Source organism: Lithobates pipiens, unplaced genomic scaffold (assembly GCF_037356315.1).
Source record: "Lithobates pipiens isolate NorthernLeopardFrog02 unplaced genomic scaffold, aLitPip1_a1.2 Scaffold_27, whole genome shotgun sequence".
In the NCBI taxonomy this organism is placed as follows: Eukaryota; Metazoa; Chordata; class Amphibia; order Anura; family Ranidae; genus Lithobates; species Lithobates pipiens.
The window spans coordinates 177,755,563-177,766,563 of NW_027507788.1; the positions used below are offsets into that span (position 1 = coordinate 177,755,563).

The 11,001-nt window shown below is 47.8% G+C and overlaps 1 protein-coding gene across 5 annotated transcripts in view; it reads right to left on the bottom strand.

Annotated features, from left to right (window-relative positions):
- Positions 1-8,473, bottom strand: part of LOC143934379 (uncharacterized) — a 74,495-nt gene extending 66,022 nt beyond the window's left edge. For all 5 annotated transcript variants that reach the window (XM_077457948.1, XM_077457947.1, XM_077457946.1 and 2 more), the window contains exon 1: positions 8,326-8,473. The gene's annotated coding sequence lies outside the window, so the exon portion shown is untranslated. The remainder of the gene's footprint in view (positions 1-8,325) is intronic.
- Between the last annotated feature and the right edge of the window lie 2,528 nt (positions 8,474-11,001).

Below are 11,001 nucleotides of genomic sequence, written 5' to 3' on the forward strand. Positions count from 1 at the left end.
TTGGGCGACTCCATATAATTGAGTCAATGACTGCGTCTGTTACCTTTCCCGGGCTAGGTTTCTGGTCACAGTCCCCCCCCCTTCCCCATTTGGGAACCCCTTTACCAATCTTATTCATTCAGGTAATAGCCTTGATTTTTACTATGGAGTTTGTTCACCTAATTAGGTTAGCATGTTCACCTTTGGGTTTTGTTTTACTTTCTCACCACTCCAGCACCGTTCTTTCTCTTATGCAATTTTTATGCATAAGTTAGCATCACGTTTACCAACACACACCTGGTTCCTTTTAGGCACCTTGTCACTTTTTGTCTTTCACATTACTTACATACTCTGCACTTTCATTCACCTTAGTATACATACAGCTTTGTTGCTTCATACACACATTAGTCACTTCCTCACTGGCACTCTTTTTCAGCGATCCTTTTTCTCACCTATTTTTGCTGTTTTTGTTTTTGTCGTTTTCTCTTTTCTTTTCTTCTTTGATTCATTTATTTATCATTATCAGTCTGTGAGCGTTGTTTTCCTTCTTCCTTCTCAAATTATCATATAGATATACCTAAACATCTAGGTGTGGTTATCCTCTATATACATAGATTATAGGTATGACAATAGTTTCATGCCGTATATACACCTTGTGTTCATACGTTTAAAAATGTATGTCCCTCATTTTATTTATACATTGGGATTCTATCGCAGGTGTGACTCACCATATTGTCCGGCTGCCAACGTCCGCACCCACTCCCTATACCCATGGGTGGTGAGGTATCTGTGACCTCCCGTGAGCCATGCCTCTGGACCTTTGACCTTTCCCTCCTGGCATTTGGTGATATTCTTGGATTTGGTAACACTCTTGATACGTGAAGGGAAATCGAGGCACCACCCCGAGGGGGAACTCCACTAAAAGCATTTTATTTTATCTCCTTGGATGTGCAGTATTGGGTAAATTATACTAAAAAATATAAGGTATTCCCAGTATAATTAACATTTGATGTATTTATTTATTGCATCTTTGTTTTATAACAGACCATTTCTCTGAAGAAGACCCCTTGATTGGGCTGAAACGCGTTAGGACTATACCTCTACTGTTGTTATATTGTACAGTGTCATTTATAGTTGTGTCTGCTTGTGCACATCCATTGTTATTATTATTGTACTCTTTATATAGGAGTCCCTTTTTAACTGTTCAGGTGGAGCTTATGTTTTTACCTCTGTGCCATGTTGCTATTTTTTCATGGTAATAAATATTAAAACATTTCTCATGTTACCCTGATATGCATTTATTATTGTTTTCTGCTGCCTAAAAACCCAGATTGTGGGGGAACTTGTTCCTTTTTTTTTTTTCCCCCATTCGTGTGGGGTGAGCAGCGCCCTTTGTGGCCGTGTGTTCTTTTCCAGTATCAAAATGAGAATCTTTTACAGTTTTTTGCTTAGAATAAAGATCACGATTTGCTCACAGTTCTGAAGAACTTTCTTATTTTAAATATTTACACATACATGCATACATGCATACATGCATACATACATACATACATACATACATACCTTCTGAGATACCAACAACAACAAAAAATTATATATAAAATATGATAATAATTAAAAACGTAATTCAAATTAATGAATTCGTTTAGGCCAATATGTATTCTGCTACATCTCACAAAGCGTATGTTGATTGGTTTGTGGTTTGCACAAAAGTTATAGCATCTACAAAACAGGGGAAAGATTTAGGGACTGTTACTTTTTTAAATTGTTTTTACTGGTAATGGCGGTGATCTGAGATTTTTAGTGGGACTGCGACGTTGCGGTAGACAAATCTGAACCCAAGTGACATTTTTTTTTTTTTTTTTTTTTTAAATGACCAATGCTATAAAAATGCACTGATCACTGCATAAATGGCACTGGCAAAGAAGGGGTTAACTGTCTTCCCTAGGGAGGGTTTTCTAACTGTTATGGGAACAGACGGACAGCGAGAGCTGTTCCCGATTGAGGATAAGCCCAGGCGTGTTCGCAAGCCGCACGCGCAGAGCCCGCCAGGAAGTCGCGCTGCGCTAATCACAGGCAGTGAGACATTGTCTCCGATGCGCGGGTAGAGAGATCGGGAAATGTCTCACTGCCTGTGATTAGCGCAGCGCGACTTCCTGGTGGGCTCTGCGCGTGCGGCTTGCGAGCACACCTGAGCTCATCCCTATTCCTGATCACTAGGAACAGCTGATCTTTCTCTCTCCTCCCCTCTTGTTTTATATTGGCAAATCCCCGTTCTGCCTCTTTTCACTGCTACGTCTAATGCACAATGTGCAGTTTATGTGCGGTCCAGAAGGGGTTAACGAACAAAGCAAACAAAAAAATAAATAAAAAAACACACACACACACGTTGATTGGGAGAAAGCAGCCATATTCCACTAGGCAGTGCAAATCGCATGCGATGTCTCAGCAATGCAATGTCAGCCATGCAAATAGAATGGCTGTATTCGGATCAAACTCACACAGGACCCTTTTCTCCCTTCGTCTTTCAGGACAGCACCTAGAGAGAGCGCAGCTCCACCCACTTTCCCAAGAAACACTGCAGATCACTTTAAAGACCGGACACTTCCACCATGGCCTCAGTTGTAGTGTTTCCTCCGGCCATGGTGGAAGCGCTGCAGGGAACCAAGGGGTGCTGCGCTCTCTCCAGGTGGGGAGGGTTGGAGGCATGCCACTGTTTCGCGGTTTGTACAGACCTGGCCCAGCTTCCTCCCTTCACGCGCGGGGGTCGCTTTGGTGCCCGCTCTCCTTCATACCCAGGGGGGTCAGGCCGTGGGGGTTCCTCCTTCCTTTAGACCGGCAGCTGGGTCTGGTACGCGGCCGAGATTCATATCTCGCGCCGTTCGTCAGGCTCATGCCTTCCGGGTCCGGATGGCGAGTGCGTCATTTCCGGCCGGGGGCGGAACTTTCGACGCGGCTTCCGGTTCCGGCCGCTGGAACGCAGGGAGAGGGGGTGGTCTCCTCGGCTGACATCACTTCCGGGAGGCGCGGAATTCAAACAGATAAAGCGCCCAGACGCCATTCGATCCTTGTTGACGATGGAGGAGGATCAATCGGCTGTGGCAGGAGCAGGAGCCACAATTATCAGCCAGGCTCAGGTAAGCAGAGACAGTGGTCTCTGTCATTACTGTTAGAGCTTTGTTTGTTTTTTCTCCCTTCCTGACTTGGGGAAGCCTGCAGCATTGTTTTCCTAGAAATGTTATGTAGGAATAATGCTTTCAATGTTTGTTTAGTGAGTCTGTGGGGGGATTCACTGGCTGAAGAGCAAATAGAATGTGAAATCTGTTAACATCTGTTCTATTTGGCAGCATATCTTCCCGTGTCTACTTTGTGTTTTGTAACTCAGGTTTGGCGTCCTTTTTCTTGGTATATTTCAGAAAGCAAAAGAAAAGAAAGACCAAACATGTGTCCCCTCCTAGCAAGAGAAGGTGCCCATCATGTAGAAATGTTCTAAAAGATTCTTGGACTAAGGTGTTATGCAGGTCCTGCATAAGCGACTTGGTCAAAGAAGAAGCAGCCTCCAGTACCCCTGCGTCTCAGCAGGGAGAGCTACTAAGTTCTTTCAGGAAAGAATTATCAGACACCTTTGAATCTTTCCGGTCTTATTTAGACAGACGCCCAGCTGCGGGCGGTAGCTCAGCGCCCCGTTCTCACTCCTCAGCATCTGCATCCAGGGGGGGCAGTGACTCGGAGGAGGAGGAACACGCTACGTCCTCTGTCTCAGAGGTGGAGGCAGAGGAAGCAAAGGAGGCTTCCGCTTCTTCATCCCAGTATAAGTTATCCTTGGAGGAGGTGGATGACTTACTGAAAAATATCCACACGACTCTAAATATCACAGAGGATAAGGCCCAACTGTCACTACATGACAAGATGTTTCAGGGTTTTGGCGAGGTGAAACGCAGAGTTTTCCCTGTGCATAAGTTTCTATCCGAAACTGTCAAAAAGGAATGGAGAGACCCTGAGAGGCCTCCTTTCTTTTCTAGGTCTCTCAAACGCAGGTTCCCCTTTGAGGAGGATAGCTCACAGGTGTGGAACAAGAAACCTAAGCTCGACGCAGCTTTTTCCCAGGTCTCAAGGAATACGGATCTTGCGTTCGAGGACATGGGTATCCTCAAGGATCCCATGGACAAAAGAGCTGATTCCCTGCTAAGGAAGGCCTGGGACTCAACATTAGCAAACCTCAAGCCAGCAATGGCTTCAACTGTAGTAGCCAGAAATTTGGAGCACTGGCTAGAACAGCTAAAGGATCATATTGAGGCAGGAACACCTAGAAAGGACCTGCTCGATACTTTGCCTGTTCTCTTAAAGGCAGTAGGGTATATGGCGGATGCCTCGGCGGAGTCAATTAAAATGTCAGCCAGGTCCTCAGCCCTTATAATCTCAGCCCGTAGGGCCTTATGGGTTAAGACATGGGCAGGAGATACTGCCTCAAAAGCCAAGTTATGTGGTCTTCCGTTCGAGGGAGACTTGGTGTTCGGCCCTGACCTCGAAGCCATTCTGGATAGAACGGCTGACAAGAAGAAAGGTTTTCCTCTTAAAAAGAAGGCGATTCCCCAGAGCACAAATTTTTTTTCGTGCTTTTCGAAAAGCCTCTGAGACCAAAGAGACAGGATATAGGAGGCCCTGGAAGCCTCAGAGGGGAAGGGGCAAGTCGGGAGTGTTATTCTGCCCCCCTACCCCGAACCCAAAAAAAACAGTGACAGTCTTCCAGCTGTGGGAGGGAGGTTACAGGCCTTCCTTCCGCAGTGGAAGTCAGTGATGGACAGTCTGTTTATCCTCAGTATAATAGAAAGGGGTTACAGACTGGAATTCGATCACTCCCCTCCCGCACGGTTTTACGTAACCCAGGCTCCTCAGGACTCAGAGAAGTCTGTAGCCATGATCTCTATTCTGGGGGAACTGATGCAGCAAAAAGTGATCATGTACGTTCCCCCCGAGGAGATAGGGTTGGGCTGTTACTCACACATTTTTCTTGTAAGAAAACAATCGGGCAAATTCAGATTGATCCTGAATCTGAAGATTTTAAACAAGTCAATCAAATACAAAAGATTCAGGATGGACACAATCTTCTCAGTAAAGAGTCTTTTGATGCCAAACTGTTTTATGGCGTCCATAGATTTAAGAGATGCATATCTCCATGTGCCCATGGCCATAGCTTCACAGAAGTATCTGAGGTTTGCACTCAGGACGGGAGGCTCTGTGATACATCTCCAGTTCAGAGCTCTCCCGTTCGGTCTATCCTCATCACCAAGGATATTTACCAAGATCGTAGCAGAGGCCCTAGCCCCCCTCAGGGTAGAAGGTATATCAATCGTTCCATACTTGGACGACCTTCTAATCTTTGCCAATACAAAACATCTATTGGAGAAGGACCTGGGGAGAACAGTAAGACACTTAGAGGGCCTCGGATGGCAGATAAACAGGGAAAAATCAAGCATGGTTGCATCCCAGTCGATAAAGTTCCTGGGGTACACCATCGACTCCAGGCAGGAAAGGATTTTTCTACCAGTAGAGAAGATAGAAAAGGTCCAGAGTGCTGTGAAGAGGACCCAGACAAACCTGCCTATCTCTGTCAGGGCAGCCATGTCTGTGTTGGGCCTCCTCACATCATCCATTCCCGCAGTACAGTGGGCACGCTTGCATGCAAGGGAGCTCCAACAGGCAATTTTGACGAATTGGTCCTACGGGGACTCCCTGGAGAAACAATTCAGGATGCCCCCTCAGGTCCACAGAAAGCTCTGGTGGTGGAGGGATCACTCAAATCTGGACAAGGGTCTACTTTGGTGTTTTCCGGTAGACCTGAGGCTGACTACAGACGCAAGCTCCTGGGGGTGGGGTGCCCACCTGCAAGGGCAGATGGCCCAGGGGAGCTGGACAGTCAGGGAGTCCAGGAGATCCTCCAACTGGAGGGAACTCAGGGCCATTCTGCTCGGGCTATGGGCCTTCGAGGGAGTGGTTCAAGGACTCAATGTCCAGATCCTTTCCGACAACGCCACAGCTGTATCCTATATAACAAGGCAGGGGGGCACAAGGAGCAGGGTGCTGCTATCCTTGGCCAGCCAGATTCTGTCATGGGCAGAGGGCAACCTGAGGTCCATATCAGCAGTACACCTCAAAGGGGACCTGAATGTGGTAGCGGATTTTCTGAGCAGGGAAAAAGTTCGGGAATCAGAATGGAGTCTGAACCACGAAGTTTTTCAAGATCTGACAGTGAGATGGGGTCTGCCTCAGACCTATTTGCGTCACGAAGCAACACCAAGGTGAGGGCCTTCTTCTCTTTAAACAGACAAGATCAGGCAAGCGGACTCGATGCCCTAGCACACCCGTGGGATTTCCGCCTGTGCTACGCTTCCCCCCCCCCCCCTTTCAATTGATCCCTCTGGTTCTAAAGAAATTGCAGGGGGAATCCACGAGTCTAATCTTAGTGGCCCCCTTCTGGCCCAAAAGGTCATGGTTTGCTACCATACAGAGGATGGCGGTGGGACCCCACTGGGTTCTTCCACTTCGAAGGGATCTCCTAACCCAGGGACCTCTTCAGCATCCGAACATCGGGCAACTCAATTTGAGCGGGTGGTTACTGAGGAGCAAATTTTAAAGAGAAAAGGGTTATCTGATAAGCTAGTCACAACCCTCCTAGGAAGTAGAAAAGATACTACTAGGGCAATTTATTTTAAAACGTGGAAACGTTTTAACTCCTGGTGCCTATCAAAAGAATTCCCTCCCCAGGAGATTTTTTCAGTTCTTGAATTTCTCCATGAGGGCATGGAACTAGGGTTGGCAGCCAGTACCCTAAAGACACAGGTGGCTGCTTTATCGGTTTTCCTTGAGAGACGATTATCTCAAGAACCGCTTATTTGATTTTTTTTAAAGCTCTGGCCAGAGCTAGGCCCGTACCATTTAAGTTTTTCCCTAAATGGGACCTGTCCTTGGTTCTACAGGCATTGACAAGGGAACCTTTTGAACCCCCAGTAGCAGCGACTCTCACTCGCTTAAGTTAGTCCTTTTAGTGGCCATTACATCTGCTAGAAGAGTAAGTGAATTACAGGCCTTATCAATAGTGGAGCCTTTCTGTTGCATATTCCCGGACAGGGTTGTTCTTAAAACTGACCCGGGCTTCCTTCCAAAGGTCTCAACAGCCTTCCATAGGACGCAAGAAATAGTTCTGCCCATCTTTTTGTCCTTCACCTGCAAACGCTAAAGTGAAATCTTTCCATACCCTAGATGTTAGAAGGTGTCTATTACACTATCTAGAGATCACAAGTGAGTTTAGGAAGTCAAACTCCCTTTTCATAGCATTCTCAGGACCACGGAAGGGCTATAGTGCGTCCAAAAATACTATAGCTAGGTGGCTATGAATGGCTATTAGGGAGGCCTATAGTGCATCCAGGGTTGAACCCCCCCCCCCCCCGCAGGGGTTGTCGCCCATTCTACTCGGGCAGTAGCAACTTCCTGGGCGGAAAGAGCAGGGGCCTCTCCGAACCGAATCTGTAAAGCGGCTATGTGGACAAGCTTCACCACCTTCACCCACCACTACAGGTTGGACCTGCTCTCAGCTTCAGACCAGGCGTTTGGCAGAAAGGTTCTGCAGGCGGTGGTCCCTCCCTAGAGTAAGTACTCTCTTATCATCTCCAGGTGCTGTCCTGAAAGACGAAGGGAGAAAAACCCTAGTTAGACTTACCGGTAACGGTATTTCTACGGGTCTTTCAGGACAGCGCCGATGACCCACCCTATATTGTGTTTGATAAATGTGGTGTTATTGCTATGTTTCTGCTTATTTAATTTCAGCATGGCGGAGGTACTCTATGAACAACTGAGGCCATGGTGGAAGTGTCCGGTCTTTAAAGTGATCTGCAGTGTTTCCTGGGAAAGTGGGTGGAGCTGCGCTCTCTCTCCAGGTGCTGTCCTGAAAGACTCGTAGAAATACCGTTACCGGTAAGTCTAACTAGGGTTTTTTTTTTTTTTAGTCCACACCAGAATCGGATCGCATTAGTGTTCACATCCATGCAATCCGACTCATGTTCAATCTGTCAGTTCGCAGTGCGATATGCAAGCTAAAATTGGGGGTGTCATTAACATTGTATTGACACTCCCAGCAGTTCGCATAAGTGTGGACTGCCTTGCGAGTCGGGTGCAATGTGGGAACCCACAGTGGATTCGCAGGGCTCCCGCATCACACCAGTGTGAATTAGTCATTACATTGCTGCCCCAGTCTCATGCCACTCCACCTCACCAGTGCTAACCTCACAAAACACAAACAGCCTCTGGAGTCAGATCTCTGTAATATCAATAAAAAAAAATTCACAGTACCTCCAAAGGTCGCCAAGTTCCTTTCCTGCAGTCACTGCAACTGCAAAACACTCCATGGGGGGGGCTCATTGCCTACTCAAAGGCCTCATTCTGGAGAATTATATCTCCTGATATCCAAACCTCATTCTGAAATAAACACTTCCTGAAATCCAAGCCTCGTTCTGGAAATATACACTTCCTGATATCCAAGCCTTGTTCTGGAAATATTCACTTCCTGATAGCCAAGCCTCGTTCTGGAAATATTCACTTCCTGATAGCCAAGCCTCGTTCTGGAAATATTCACTTCCTGATAGCCAAGCCTCGTTCTGGAAATATTCACTTCCTGATATCCAAGCCTCGCTCTGGAAATATATACTTTCTGAGATTCAAGCCTCATGTTCCATCAAATTAGGCAACCCTTCAGATTTCTGTCATGGCCAACTTGGTACACCCTGCACTCGTCCACACTAAGCCCACAGTCTGAAGTCGCCAAGCGGACATCTTTTTTACACCCACCCAAGCCTCCCTACCTGCAGTACACCTTACCAGTGACTAATCCTGATCCTGTGGGGGATTTGTTTCATGACAACACTTTTTCCTGTTCTGCGCCTCAGTTTTAGCTCGCACAAAATAACTTATTAGACTTAAGCCCCATGCACACTATTGTAGCGCCCACCACCATTAGGTGAGTGCCAACAGGTTAATGTCAGGATTAGGGATGAGCTTCGTGTTCGAGTCGAACGTAAGTTCGACTCGAACATCGGTCGTTCGTGCGTTCGCCGAATTCCGAACGTTTTGGCCGTTCGCGCCAAAATTCGAGTGGCGCGCGCGCGGACCACAATGCACTGCGGTGGCGCAGTGCATTGCTGCCTCACGATTGGCCAAGCATGCACTGTGACCCCGCATGCTTGGCCAATCGCAGCGCCAGCAGCGAGGAGAGCCATGATTGGCCACAGGCATCCTGCCTGTGGCCAATCATAGCTCAGGCTGTGTAGTGCACGCCCCACACTATATAAGGCCGCCATAGCGGCGGCCTCGTGTAGTGTGTTGGCGTCTGAAGCAGTGGGTGTTCTGTGTACCTTCAACACAGTTACACACCAATCGTTTTTGGCTGATTTACTATCTTGCTCTTGTGTAGTGGTTACTGTCTGTGCCCTGACCGCAGTATACACCACTATATTCACCTCACTTATATAGCTAGTGATCTAGCTTTAATAATAGAGCTTGCAGTCAGTAGTGTTAGTGCGTGCTGTCTGCGTGCTCTGTACCCAGTACATACCACTATATCCACCTACATAGCTGTTCTCTATTTGAGCCCAATTGTCATCTGCAGGAGTTATTGGAAGTTGTGTGTGCTTCCAGCACAGCACAGTACAGTATACACCTGTATATACCCCTTTAACTCTGCTGGTTTCTGGTTATTGTCTGCGTGCCCTGACCGCAGTATACACCGTGATATTCACCTCACCTATATAGCTAGTGGTCCATCTTTAACAATAGCGCTTGCAGTCAGTAGTGTCACTCAGGAGATAGTGCGTGCTGTCTGCGTGTTCTGTACACAGTGCATACCGCTATAATCCACCTACATAGCTGTTCTCTATTTGGGCCCAATTGTCATCTGCAGGAGTTATTGGAAGTTGTGTGTGTGCTTCCAGCACAGCACAGTACAGTATACACCTGTATATACCCCTTTAACTCTGCTGTTCTATAAAAAAGGCATCTGCAGGAGTTAGTGGGTGTTGTGTGCCTCCAGCACAATATAAACTACCCAACTACTGTTTTACCCAACTCCCTTCAGGCCATTACCATGTCTGGAAGGCCAGCAAGGAGAGGCAGACAGGCGCGAGCCGATAAAAGAGGGCAAGCAGGCTCTGTGTCTAGAGACAACAGTGCTGGTCGTGGACGAGGTGCATTGTCATCAGCACGTGGCCATGGGACATGCTTGTCCTTCTTTTCTGCAGCTGGACATGTTGAACCGCAACATGCCAACGACTTGGTAGAGTGGATGACCAAGCCCTCTTCATCCTCCTCATCCTCTCTCACCCAGTCTCAGGGTAGTAGCAAAGCAGCTGCCAACACATCGTCGTCCCTCCTCTCAATGTCATCATCAGTGACTCCTTCCCTAGACCCACCACGTCCTCCTGAGGAGTCTCCTGAACTCTTTGAGCACAGTGTTGGGTACATGCTCCAGGAGGATGCCCAGTGTTTGGTGGGCTCTGATGACACTCAGCTAGAGGAAGGCAGTAGCGTGAGCGCAGAGAGAGAGGATGCTCAAGAAGCACAGCAATCTGGCAGTCATGTTCCACAAGCTGCAGCATACTGCCAGGTTTGCTACAGCGATGAAGAGGGAGGGGATGATGAGGGCACTGACTCCACGTGGGTGCCTGGAAGGAGGGAGGAGGAGGAGGAGGAGGCACATGTCCAACGAGGCAGGATGCCCTCCGGGGGCCAGCTTAGGGGCAGCACACCGACGGAATCACACCGCAGAGCTCCGCCTGTGCAGAGCGCTTCCTCTGCGCGTTATTCTAAAAGTTCTTTGGTGTGGGCCTTTTTTGAGACGAGTGCATCAGATCGCACCGCTGCTATTTGCAACATATGTCTCAAGCGTATCTCACGTGGCCAAAACATCAGCCGCTTGGGCACCACATGCTTGACCAGACATATGTTGACCTGCCATGCAGCTCGTTGGCAAGCGTA